Source organism: Lathyrus oleraceus, chromosome 7, assembly GCF_024323335.1.
Source record: "Lathyrus oleraceus cultivar Zhongwan6 chromosome 7, CAAS_Psat_ZW6_1.0, whole genome shotgun sequence".
Taxonomy (NCBI): domain Eukaryota; kingdom Viridiplantae; phylum Streptophyta; class Magnoliopsida; order Fabales; family Fabaceae; genus Lathyrus; species Lathyrus oleraceus.
The window spans coordinates 415,564,285-415,578,312 of NC_066585.1; the positions used below are offsets into that span (position 1 = coordinate 415,564,285).

The 14,028-nt window shown below is 40.0% G+C and overlaps 1 non-coding gene across 1 annotated transcript; it reads left to right on the forward strand.

The window, feature by feature from the left end:
• The first annotated feature begins 11,969 nt into the window (after positions 1-11,969).
• Positions 11,970-12,076, forward strand: LOC127109890 (small nucleolar RNA R71). Its single transcript, XR_007797136.1, has one exon. It is a non-coding gene; the product is annotated as a small nucleolar RNA R71 (small nucleolar RNA).
• The last annotated feature ends 1,952 nt before the right edge of the window (positions 12,077-14,028 follow it).

Below are 14,028 nucleotides of genomic sequence, written 5' to 3' on the forward strand. Positions count from 1 at the left end.
AGGTCACCCCTCCTTTAGAGGAAAAGGAGATGACTAAGAATTTTCTGAAGACCCTGAGCTCATTTTATTATGAGAGGATAATTGCCAGTGCCCCTAGTGACTTTATCGAAATGGTAAACATGGGGATAAGGCTAGAAGAAGGTGTCCGAGAAAGACGGTTGTCTAGAGAGGAGGTGTCATCCAGCAAGAGGTATGGCAATAATTTCAGTAAGAAGAAGGACAGTGAAGCTAATTCAGTTTCCAGTAAGAGGCAAAGGAGGCCTCAGATTAGAAGAAATCAACCACCCCATCAACATCATCATCAAGTATCTTCAGTCATTCCTGTATTTTCAGCAAATCAATCAACACCAATTCAACAACAACAACGTCAACAACAACAACCACAACAACGAACAAACACCTACAACAATAACCATACCAACAATCATCAGCAACAAACTTTTGAGAGGAAGAAGGTCTCTTTAGACCCAATTCCGATGACATATGCAGAACTATATCCCTCTTTGGTTCTCAAGAACCTATTACAACCAAGAAATCCTTCGTAAATCCCCGAACCACTTCCCTGGTGGTACAAACCAGAACTCCGTTGTGCTTTCCATCAAGGAGCTCCCGGGCATGATATAGAGAACTGTTACCCCCTCAAGTATGAAGTTCAGAAGCTGGTTAAGAGTGGAATGATGTCCTTTGTGGATCGTGCACCGAATGTTAAAGCTAACTTATTGCCTGCCCATGGAAATTCATCTATTAATATGGTAGACGATTATCCAGAGGAGTTCAAGGTATTCGATGTACGCTTCATTAGGAGGTCCTTGGTGAGGATTGATCGGTGAATTCGCAAGTGCAAGAATCGTGTCAAAGTAATATAAAAGAATATCGATCCCACAGAGACCAAATCGTCAATCTATCGATTACTATCGTTACGGTGTTTATCTAAGACGGTATAAAAGAGATATTGGTGTTGCAAAACAACGGTAAATAATAAATGCAGTGTAGATAAAGACAGGTTTGAATGTATTTCACGTCAGTTAAGTGATGTTTCGATTGTCTAAATAGAACTAATTATGAGGTAATATTTCCTACTCTTGAAAAGAATTCATTTAACAGGAATTGTCGCTTTTGCGTATTCAGAACCGAGTTTACCCTTAAACTAAGGCCTTTTATTGTCACTTATAAAAGGTGCGCAGAACGCTAAAGTAGTAAACTTATTTTTAAGAAATAAGACTCGTAAGCTTATTTGGAAAGTGAATTTGATTTGGAAAGTTTACCCAAGGAGTTTCCTAATTTTAAATCTATCAACGCGTTCGAAAACAGTTTCAAAAATAGTTTTTCCTTAAAGTGATAAAAATTCCTAGTTACTAAGCCAGGGTGCTTTCGCACTCCTTGAATAGTTAAAACTAACCACGTTTGTTTCAGAAAACTCAAGTTAAAAATCAAAACAGCCTTTAAGTATTTCTACAGATTCAATATGTGAAACATCTCTTTAACCGCGATCCTTACATTCTAACCTTTAAAATATTTATCCAGACATGGTAATACTAACAAACACAACGATATTGATCATGATGAAAAGTTGTTTTAGAATGTGAGGCGTAAGGGACAAGTAAAGCGTGTAAAAATAAAGCGTGGACAGAAAGTAAATAAAGTAAAGCGTAGACAGAAAGTAAATAAAGTAAAGCGTAGATAGAAAGTAAATAAAGTAAAGCGTAGACAGAAATTAAATAAAGTAAAGCGTAGACAAAAAGTAAATAAAATAAAGCGAGACAAGTAAATAAATAAAATAAAGCGAGAAAAGTAAATAAATAAAAGCGATAAAATAAGAACCTGCTCCAAACGGAGGCTTTAAATCTGGTACAAGGAAAATAAACCTCCGACTTTGAAGATAAAGACGACATCAACTCGAAGTGACCCAACTCAATCTCACTAAGGTGCGATAACCCCTCGATGTGACGGATTACCGCTTTTACAAATGATAAATATAGTCTTAGTGTTGTAAACTAAGTTGGATGATTTGAAAATGAAATGGAACGAACTATTTATAGAGGAGTTCAGCAGCTTGCAAAGATCATGGTGCCCTCCAACTTCTCCTTAGTGGGAACATGATTTGCAAAGGTGGCGCTCGCCATCCCTTCATGGTGCTCGCCATGTGTGGAAATGGGAAAGATCATGGGAACGTGGCGGTTACCTCCTGGTTGAGGGCTGATGAGTCATGGCTTCTCCTATAGTGGCCGCCATGTGCAACTCCATGTGTACAATATTCGCCGAAAAACCCTAATTTTAGGTCTTTTTGCTTCGTTTCTTCTAAAAGGGTCCCGAAAGAGCTAAATATCTGAAAACAACATAAAAGAGAGCATAATACAAATAAAGTGATAATAAAGTTCTAATAAACATGTGAAATTCGAGTCAAAAACACTGTGAATCAGTGTGATCAAATTCTCCCACACTTAAACCTTTGCTTGTCCTCAAGCAAAACTCTTTATAGTTTATGCAAGGAAAACAGTATCAACTAGAGTTAATTCAAAGCAAAAAGACTTATAAGTTCATTCAAGGAATGTATCGATAGGTACTAACGAATCGAACTAAGGATATTGTAGTGACACTTCCCGCAAATGCGGTCGTAGGCTTCATTCCTATACAAATCAATCCACATTACCCCACCATACCTAGGCCTTCTTTTCGTTTTCTGAAAGTCCTTTTCATTCAGGTGCAATCACATTAAGCTCGTTATCCGTAAAAACTCATAGTAAAGTGACCGGTTAGTGATTATGATCTTAAGCATGGGGCTCTGGTACATAAGTTGGTGTAACCCTTTTATTTAATCCAATTTGTAGTTGTGGGGGATTGGATCGTAATCCACCCTACCAAGTTCAGCACCAGATACCTCTGAACCAACCAACAAATAGTCATATTATTTTTTTATTTTTCTAAGCATGGGGGTCTGGTACATATGTTGGTGTAACCCCTTTATTTAACCCAATTTGCAGTTGTGGGGGATTGGATCGTAATCCACCCTACCAAGTTCAGCACCAGATACCTCTGAACCAACCAACAAATAGGCTTATTTTATTTTTCTTCTGCATGTTTCGCATATGTCTTTATTTTGTTGAGTTAAATGACCGTGTGAGAGTCACCTAGCTTGGATTTTCATATGATTTGAGAACAAAGCAGGAATTTTTGTGATCATTCACTTATTTTCATCGGTCCCCTACGTAGAGCATGCTTAAGTCGGAGCTGACTTCAAGGATAAACTACTTAAGGACTAATCTGGAATAAAAATTGGGGCAACAACATATGGGGTATCAGGATCGACTCTTATAATCATGAAGCCTACAGTGTTAAGACAATACCGATTTTTAGAAAAAGTTTTCCCAAGTCTTTTACATCCTGTTATAAACCTGTCTTATAGCCTGAATATTCAAGATGTACTGTTTTCTTTGCTCACAATTTTTTTTGGTAAGGTTAAAGAAATGGGAGAAATACGGATACACTACACAGATGACTCATCATAAACATGTTATTTTATTGAAAGGAAAAGCAAACAACTAAAACACACAAAACATACTAAAAATAAAGGAAAGCGATAAAAAAAGGTAAAAATAAAGGAAAGTGATAAAAAACGATAAGAATCTCCTCCGACACTTAAACTGAACATTGTCCTCAATGTTTAGGAGTAACCTGGAAGAGAGAGTGAGAGGACTATGGGTGATCATCGATACCGTCACCATCACCGCCCTGGTTAGGATGCCTGGGTCGACGACGTTTGCTACGAGTACTAAGTCCTTTATGCAGCTACTGAGTGCGAAGTGACGCTCATTAGCCTGTCGCTGACGATGCTGTTCATTAGTGATCGCAAGTAAGGATTCAGTGATAGTCTGATGTGCTTGCTCACTATGTTATTTGGAAGCTACCATAAAACTCATATTATCTGTCAGCTGTTGGTTTATGGTATTCAGAAGGGTGTCACGCCTTTCCTCACGAGCCAGGTGCTCGCGCCACATCTCCTCGGTGATGTAAAAACTGGGAGTTGTACCTGCAAAATGGTTAGAGGAAGAAGGTGCAGTGTGTGCAGAAGATGCAGTAGGAATATCATGAGCAGGTGACTAGTCGCGCCGGTCATACTCATCATCGGTCTCGTGCTCAACGTCCATAGGAACGTTAGATGGCAAAGGACCGATAAAAGGTGGAGCATCAAGATCATACATCTAGTTCCTTGCATGTCGCACATCTGTACACTGAGAGCAAGGTAAAACAACACTAGGTACAACTACACCATGTATCATGAGGTGAAAACCACCTGCTCGTCGCACCTTCCATAATTTCATATCTTTCAAAAATTATAAGTTAATGGTGCGGTGAGGGAGTGGTTCCAAGGTGGCCAACTCAGCATTGAGATTTAACGCTCTAGCAATGGAAGTAATCAAACCACCGAAAGAGATGGTTCCTCCCTTTTTAAGAATGGCAGACATATGGGCCAACATAAAAGGAACAGGATTGATCCTGTGATTAGTGAGGCAACCCTGTAAAAATAGCAACTCTCGGGCATTTACTTTGTTAGAATTCTCCCGACCAAATATAGTACATGCCAAAAGGTATCGAAAAATACGTATGGTCGGGTTATGAATATTAGAAGCTAAAATTCCTTCAAATGAAGTCACAACCACATTTGATAATCTATTCAAAAAGTAAATGCTTCGAGTGCCCACTCAGCATCTAAGGGTGTCTCACAGATGGCACCCTCACCGTAAGGCATACCTAACAAACCCGCTAAAGCATCGGTAGTGTACTCGTATTCCACATTAAACATTCTAAAACAAATGGTACCTACCGTGCTAGCAGTGCCAGGGTAAACAGTGTAAATTAGGGAACTCAAAAATTCCCTAGTTAGCCTATTATAGGTGGGTGCTTTACTAGAAAAAATATCATGTAATCCTAAAGTATCAAGCATGTGGAAAACACTATGGTATGTTCCTAAAGTGTACAAACAATCTTCGTCGACATACCTGGTAGCGAGGATCTCCCGAGATTGCAATTTTTGCTAAATCTTGTTTTGTCGCTCTCCGGGTTTTCCTCCACGAAGAATGACGTTGTTGAACTCCATTCCGGCCATTAATGGTGATTGAAGAGAAAAATGGGTATTTATGGAAAGGAAATGAAAAATGGAGTTTTAGTGGGTTTTTGGTGGAGAGATGGATGAGTGAAGTTTGGAAATGGTAATGGCTGGAGTTAAAATGAGAAAGTTGGGATTTTTAGTGAACTTTGGTGGAGTTTGGAGGAGGAGAAAATGAGTTTGGAGAGGTTGAAAAAGGTGAAAATGGTGAAATTAGGGATTCTGTCCATTTAAAGTTCCAGACATCATGGCGCCCGCCATGTCTTCGGATTTGGTTGGGCCGAATTTGGTCATTGTTACTTGGGCCTCCACTTTTTGTCTTCATTTTTGTAAGAAAGGGGGTGCACATAGGTTTCTATGGTATGTTATTTTTTTTATTTAAGCTTGACAAAACAAAATGAAATAAAACGAAATAAAATAAAACAAAATAAAATAGTAAAATGAAATAAAATAGAATAAAATAAAATGGACATAAAAACATAATAATAATAATAATGCATATATATATATATATATATATATATGTGAAGAGTTAATAATAATTCACGAGTCCAGAGATCTTAGGAAAGATAAAGCAAGCATAATGTCAAAGGAAACAATAAAAATAAGCATAAATAATAAATAACGGGAAAATAGGAAAATTAAACGGTATTTCTCGGTTGGTGATGGCATCAATGCTCAGGGTATAGTGGTGTCTCCTCGACTTCGTATCCTTGAAGCTCTGCGATCTGGCGTCGGAGGTCGGCGATCTCATCATTCAATATATCGGTTTCAGTGTCATGTGAGGCAAATGATACTTCGACCTGCAAAGCAACGTCAGCAAGCTCCTGGCGAAGTTGGGCTATCTCCATACGAAGCTTTACCAGTTCAGACTGCATGCTTGGACTCTGGAGATTTGGATTGTTGGTGAGGACTTTGATTCTGATAGGTGCGATTTTCAGCTCGTCTACTGTCTCTCCCTGCCCTTCTATGGAGTAGGCCCAGTTGGCCTGATCAATAACACAAGTTACCTAAGGGTCCGGTAAAGTGAAGTAGTGAATAGTCTCACCCTTGATTAAGATCCTCTATTGATCTGGTTGGAAAGAAGATCTCCTCATTAGGCCATGGTCCAGACAGAAGTCAATATCCATCAAGGTGTAGCTATAGTAACACGTCAGGTGAGATAGTCTTCTATAAAGTCCCATGGCTGATGCTATATGAGTCACCGTGCTTCCAACGTGTATAGGGCTCACAATGGAGCGAGCATTAAGATATAGACTCTCGATCAGGAAAGCTCCGCAATCTACTGGGCGTGACTGTGTGGTACAGTACATGAAGAAGATCTCTTCAGCACTCACATGCGTATCAGGGTCACTCTTCCCCAGGAAGGTGTGGGCAATGATCATCTGAAAGTATCTGAAAGCAGGGTTTGAATCTTGTTGGAGATTTGGGTGGAAGGGTCAGGGTTACCTCCACACGTAATGTCACTCTAAAACTTCTCAACGTCTCGGCTCAGGAAATAGCTCATGGGGAGCTCAGATGAAGCATCATAAGCAATCTGAAATCCAAGTAAGTCACTGAAACGCTTGTGGTTGAAGGTGTATTCTGCCCCCAAACAACCTGAAATTAATGTATCCACCATCACTAGCGTGATCAACATAGGGCTCGTAGGCCAGTGAGCTCAAGAACTCCAAAGTCAGGTTCTTGTAAGTCACATGCATAGCATCCGTATATTCATCCCATTGCAAATGATTGCACAAATGCCTGACACTAGGCTCAATGCCTAATGCCTCTATGCAGCTCGAGTCGGGATATCTGGTGGGCAGCATTGGGCGCTGGGAAAGCATGGTGTAGCGCTGCTCTTGAACTGGGTCACGAAAGATTACTGGCATAGTGTCGATATTCTCCATCCTGAAAAGTTAGGTTAAAACAGAGGACACCTGAAATCGCAAATATTATAACTGTTAGTCTCCACATAGATATACATATATATAAAACAACTAAATATATAAATTGAAATAGGAAAAGTAAAGGAAAAGAAATCATGGGTTGCCTCCCATGCAGCGTTTGTTTAACGTCGTTAGCTTGACGATTCGAACTTTATATATTAGAGGTAGGAACTTGAGGGTCGATCAGAGTTTGGTCATGGCATTCTGTGGGGATATCACCTCCTTGGTATTGCTTTAGTCTTTGTCCATTTACCACAAACGGATTGTAGGAATTGTTCTGATTTTCAACTGCTCCAGATTTTAGGATTTTGGAAACCTCGTAGGGGCCTGTCCATCTCGAACGCAGCTTACCTGGAAAAAGTTGTAATCTCGAATTGAAGAGGAGAACAGAGTCGCCTATATTAAATTCCTTTTTCACAATCCTTTTGTCATGCCATGCTTTGGTTCTTTCTTTGTATATAACGGCATTCTCATAAGCGTTATGGTGGAGTTCCTCCAATTTGTGGATATCAAGGATTCGCTTCTTGCCAGATGCTAGGTAATCCAAATTCAGGGTCTTGATGGCCCAATATGTCTTGTGCTTGAGTTCAAAAGGTAAGTGGCATGACTTCCCGTAGACCAACTGGTATGGTGTAGTTCCAATAGGGGTTTTGTAAGCAGTTATGTAAGCCCATAGTGCTTCTGTTAGCTTTTCAGACCAATCTTTTCTGGATATTGATATAGTTTTCTCCAAGATCTTATTAATCTCTTTGTTAGATACTTCCACTTGACCATTAGTCTGGGGATGATATGGTGTTGCTACTCTGTGTTTTACTCCATATTTCCTTAAGAGTTTATTAAATATCTTGGATATAAAATGTGATCCACCATCACTTATGACAAGTCGTGGTACTCCAAATCTGGGAAAAATATTATTCTTGAACATCTTGATGACTACTCTTGTGTCGTTGGTGGGTGCGACTGTAGCTTCTATCCATTTGGACACATAGTCAACGGCTACCAAAATGTACTTGTTTCCCATCGAAGATGGAAAAGGTCCCATGAAATCAATACCCCAAACGTCAAATAGTTCAACTTCTTGGATGTTCTTCAAAGGCATTTCGTCACGTCTTGAGATGTTCCCAGCGCGCTGGCACCGGTCACATTGGAAAATATAAGTATGGACATCACGCCAAAGTGTTGGCCAATAAATACCAGCTTGAAGGATCTTAGCGTATGTCTTGGATGTGCTTGAATGTCCACCATAGGGCGAAGAGTGACAATGCTCTATGATATTTCTGACTTCTTCTTCCGGGACGCAACGGCGAAAGATGTTATCAGTTCCTCTTTTGAAAAGGAGTGGTTTGTCCCAATAAAAGTGTCTTATATCTTTAAAGAATTTCTTCTTCTGTTGATAGTTGAGGTCAGGCGGTATGATATCAGCGGCTAGATAGTTCACAAAATCAACGTACCATGGTACTCTGCTAATTTTTGAAATCGTCCCAAAGTTGTCTCTATCAGGTTCAAGGGGAGCGGTATCTATCTTAGCTATCAGTCTGTCATAGGTGAAATCATCATTTATTGGTAAATGGTCTGGCTTCAAATGCTCTAATCTGGAAAGATGGTCAGCAACTACGTTTTCTGTTCCTTTTTTGTCTCTAACATCTAAGTCGAATTCTTGTAGCAAAAGGATCCATCTGAGTAATCTAGGTTTCACGTCCTTTTTTCTTAGAAGGTAACGGATAGTTGCATGGTCTGTATAGACTATAATCTTAGATCCTACAAGATAAGACCTAAATTTATCGATTGCGAAAACTACAGCTAGGAGTTCCTTCTCTGTTGTTGTATAATTTTATTGAGCGGCATCTAGGGTTCTACTAGTGTAATATATTACATGTAGTTTCTTGTTTTTTCTTTTCCCTAAAACAACTCCTATAGAAAAATCGCTAGCATCACACATTATTTCGAAGGGTTTAGTCCAATCCAGAGTTTGTAGAATGGGTGCTGAGATTAGGGCTTGTTTTAACTGATTAAAGGCTTTGATACATTTTTCATTGTGAATGAATTCAATGTCTTTCATCAGAAGGTCGGTCAGGGGTTTTGTTATTTTAGAGAAATCTTTGATGGAGCGCCGGTAGAAACCGGCGTGTCCAAGAAAACTACGGACTTCTCTAACTGTCTTAGGAGGGTTAAGGTTTTCTATAACTTCTATATTTGCTTTGTCGACCTCAATGCCTCTTTCAGATATTATATGTCCTAACACTATGCCTTCTTTAACCATAAAGTGGCAATTCTCTCAGTTTAACACAAGGTTGGCTTCTACGCATCTCTCTAGGATTTTCTCAAGGTTAATGAGGCAATTCTCAAAGTCAAACCCACACACCGAGAAATCGTCCATGAATATTTCCATAATTCCGTCGAGATAATCTGCGAAGATTGACATCATACAACATTGGAAAGTAGCTGGCACACTACAGAGCCAAAACGGCATTCGTCTGTAAGCAAACATTCCGTAAGGACATGTAAAGGTTGTTTTCTCTTGATCCTCGGGGTGTATGGGTATTTGGAAAAATCCAGAATATCCATCAAGATAACAAAAGTAAGAGTGTCTGGAAAGACGCTCAAGCATTTGATATATGAATGGAAGGGGAAAATTGTCTTTCCTAGTTTCCTTATTGAGCTTCCTATAATCTATGCACATACGTCATCCGCCTTCTATGTGTTTAGCTACATGCTCGCCCTTCTCGTTCTGCACGACTGTGATGCCTCCCTTTTTGGGTACCACATGTACAAGACTTACCCATTTACTATCAGAGATCTGATAGATTATACCAGCCTCTAGCAATTTAAGGACTTCCTTCTTCACCACCTCACTCATTATAGGGTTGATTCATCTCTGATGTTCTCTGGAAGGTTTTGAATCTTCCTCTAGCGAGATCCTGTGCATACACACGGATGGGCTTATACCTTTTGAATCAGAGATGTTGTACCCTAAGGCAGAGGGGTATCTTCTTAAAACATTCAAGAGTCAGTTTGTCTCGTCTTGGTTTAAGGTGGCACTAACTATTATTGGGCAGTTCATTTATTTATCCAAAAACTCATATCTTAGGTTCTTGGGTAGTTCCTTAAGTTCTTGAGCTGGTTTTTGCGAATTTGGTGAAAGGTCTGGAGTTAGATCCAAACATTCGTTAGTGTGAGGTTCTGTTTCCTCTAGCTCGTCATCATTTTCATTCAAGTTTGAAAATGGTTCGACTATTGATAAGAATGGTATTGATCAAATTCTCTTATGCACTCATCTATGATATTGATCGCATAACATGCATCTCCTAGGGTTGGTGCCATCAGGAGCTTTGAAAGAATAAACTCGACCTTTTCATCCCCTACTTCGAAAGTTAACTTTCCTCTTTTAACATATATTATAGCTCCGACTATTGATAAGAATGGTCTACCTAAAAGGAGAGGGATGTCGTCATCTTGCTTGATATCCATGACCATAAAGTCTGTTGGGATATAAAGTTGACCGATCCTAACTGGTATGTCTTCTAAAATGCCTACAGTATACTTAACAGACCTATCGGCTAATTGGAGGGACATCTTAGTTGGTTGTAATTCTCCTAAGTTTAACCTTTTACATACAGCTAAGGGCAATAAACTCACACTAGCGCCCAAGTCTAGGAAAGCTTTGTCGATCACATGACTTCCTAAAATGCAAGGTATAGAAAAACTACCAGGGTCTTTCTCCTTCTTAGCGAGTTTATCCTCGGAAATAAAGTTGCATTCCAAGGGTTTGGGATCGTCAAGCCTATGCTTGTTGGTTAAGATGTCTTTGAGAAATTTGGCGTAAGACAGAATTTGGGTGATAGCTTCGATAAAAGGAATCTCTACATGAAGCTTCTCTATTACTTTTATAAATTTTTGGTATTGGTTGTTGATTTTGGTTTGTTTAAGTCTTTGCGGATATGGGATTGGTGGTTTGTACGGGGGTGGTGGTTTGTAAGTTTTATCCTTGGCTTCTCCTTCTTGGTCGGTTTGTTTTTCGAGTTCCACTGGTTCCTCTTCTTGGTTGTTAGGTATATTTTCTTTAGAAGTTTTGGACTCGCTCATTGCTGGGTTATGAGGCCCTTCGTAAGCGGTCCCACTTTGTAACGAGACAGCGTTAGCTTGCCCTTGAGGGTTTGGTTGAGGTTGTCCAGGGAATTGTCCTCCAGGTGTAGTTTGTGGGGCTTGGTTTTGTGCTACATGTGAGATCTGGGTTTCAAGCATCTTGTTGTGAGTGATTATCTGATCAACCTTGGTTCCTAATTGCGTTATAAGTTCGTTTACGTGAATGTTCTGGTTTAGGAATTCTTTATTTTGCTGAGTCTGGCCCGATATAAAGCTCTCCATGATCTTCTCAAGGTTAGACTTCTAGGGCACAACTTGCATAGGTTGATTGGGTTTTTGGGCTTGATAACCTTGCGGTTATCTGAGGCGCATAATTTTGGATAGGGTTCTGGTTTTTATAGGAGAAGTTCGGATGATTCTTCCATCCAGGGTTGTAAGTGTTTGAAAATGGGTTACCTTGGGCATAATTCACTTGGTCGGTGTTCAGGTCGTTCAAAAGGTTACACTCCGCCGATTCGTGTCCTTTAGATCTACAAAGTTCGCACTCTGTATGGACTACCGCTACGATGTTAGTGTTTGTAGACATATGTTCGATCCTAAGGGCTAAAGCATCCATTTTCTCCTGCATCATGTCCATAGAGCTTATTTCATGTATTCCTCCTTGGGTCTCCTTTTTCTCTATTAATGCTCGTTCAGTTCCCCATTGGTAATGGTTTTGGGCCATATCCTCAATTAGGTCACAAGCTTCAGGGTAAGGTTTGTTCATCAGTGCGCCACCTGTGGCAACGTCGATGCTCATCTTTGTGTTATAATGGAGTCCATTGTAGAAGGTATGAACGATCAGCCATTGTTCTAGGCCATGGTGTGGGCAGACTCTTAATAGCTCTTTATATCTCTCCCAAGCTTCAAAAATTGATTCTCCTTGGTTTTGAGTAAATCTAGTTATTTGGTTTCGAAGAACGCAGTCGTACTAGGGGGAAAATATCTAGCAAGGAACACTCTCCTAAGGTCTTCCCAGGTAGTTATTGAATTAGATGGAAGTGAATCTAACCATGAATATGCTCTATCCCTGAGGGAGAAAGGAAATAATATTAAACGAATCGCATCTGCCGCAACCTGAAAAATACAGTGCACGAAAAAAACAACCGGCGAAAGAGAATGACAGGAGAGTCGCCACCGTGCGTTATTCATCCCAAAGGAGGGAAAGGAAACGCTCGAAGTAAACCTGAAAAAGGAAAGGACAAGACGGGGTCTCGCAACCAAATCTTGGGTTCGGGAGTCGGTTATGCGAAGGGAAGGTATTAGCACCCCTACGCATCCATAGTACTCTACGGGATCCACTTTTGTAGTTTTTGTCTAAAGGGTGTGGGTTTATCTAATGTGTTTATTTACTAAAAAGGTTAAGAGAAATGACTCGCGCGGATGTCGCATCCACTGCATACGTATCTCATCTGAATATGAGAATCAGAGTCTTCGTAGCTCGGCTGACCTATGGGTTGAGGGTAATTGTGCTCGCTAAGACATCGCGTCTTATGCCTACGTATCTCATCTGGAATGAGAATCAGAGCAAACCGTAGTTCGGCTAACTACGGGGTTATGGATTGGGTTTTGGACGAACCACGTTACTACGCAATCTACCGGATGCTCGACCTTTGGAGACTTACTCGCCTGTAGTAGAAGGAGTAAACGTGTTGCTTTGGGTTTTAGGGTTTGGGATGCTCGAGGGCAAAAAGGCAGTCCTTGACAAAGGAATCGCGCCACATGCAGGGATATGAGTACAAAACACAAAACATGTATCTCAAAGTAAAATGCCACCAAGGGGCTCAAACATTGCCTCCTATCGAGGTCTTCCAGCTAAGAAAGCGATAAAGTATGAGAAAGGGAAAAAATTACCACACGGATAAAGATCCGAAGCTATAGCAGTTAAAGGGGCAAGAAACCCTGAAATGTCTCCAGCTGGACCGTCAAAGGAAATCGGTCAACACGAATAATCAGAATAAAACTCCAGGTGGTATCCCACAAATAAAGTGGGAAACCACGCGAGTGTCTCTACGAAAGCCATGTGAGCCCTCACAAAACTCGACAAAGGGTTAGAGTAGTAGGATGAAATCAAGAGAAAACAATGCCATGGAAACACAAGACAAGTTAGAATAAACAAAATAGGGTAACCCAGAGTTGCCCCTAAATCAAAATGTAACCACATGAATAATTCCATCAAAATTCACAAAAGGCTCACAAAAAGGTACCAAATTCACCCATAATACCTCATACATTTAGAGCATTCAAATAAAAGGCATAAAGATGATGGATATAGGGCAAACCTGATTGGAGAGCTTGATTGAGTTGCGCCCGTGAGGTTTACAAGTTGAGTTCCTTTCAGGATTTGGAGGTTGCTCTGAACTCTGTTGGCTTTTCTCTCACTATCTTTTCCTCAGGGTTTTGCTTCTCTTCCTTCTTTCTCCAGTGAATCTCCCAGTGTAACTCCAAGTGTAACTCCTCTACTGAAACTTCAGTATTTATAGACTGATTTTCGTGGGTAATGGGCTCAAATGAGGGAGACCCAAGTCCAAAATAATTTGTTATATTTTATTTATTTATTTTATTTATTTATTTAATTAATTAATTAAAATATTTTTATTTTATTTTTTTTCAGGAAAAATGAAGGGTAAATTTTGGGGTATTACAGCTGCCCCTATTCAATCAACTGGAGACCCGGAAAGAAGATGGCAGTTGCTTTCGTACTTTTGAGGTATCAAGGGATTGAATACAATAAAAGCCCAAAAATTTGCATTGAAGTGAAGTGAAGTAACAATGTCTGTCAGAATCAGCAAAGAGGTGGTCTTGAAAAAAGAATTCGTCTGGTACGGTGAGAGTCAGTTTGAATATCGAAAAAGAATGTTAAACTGGATACCA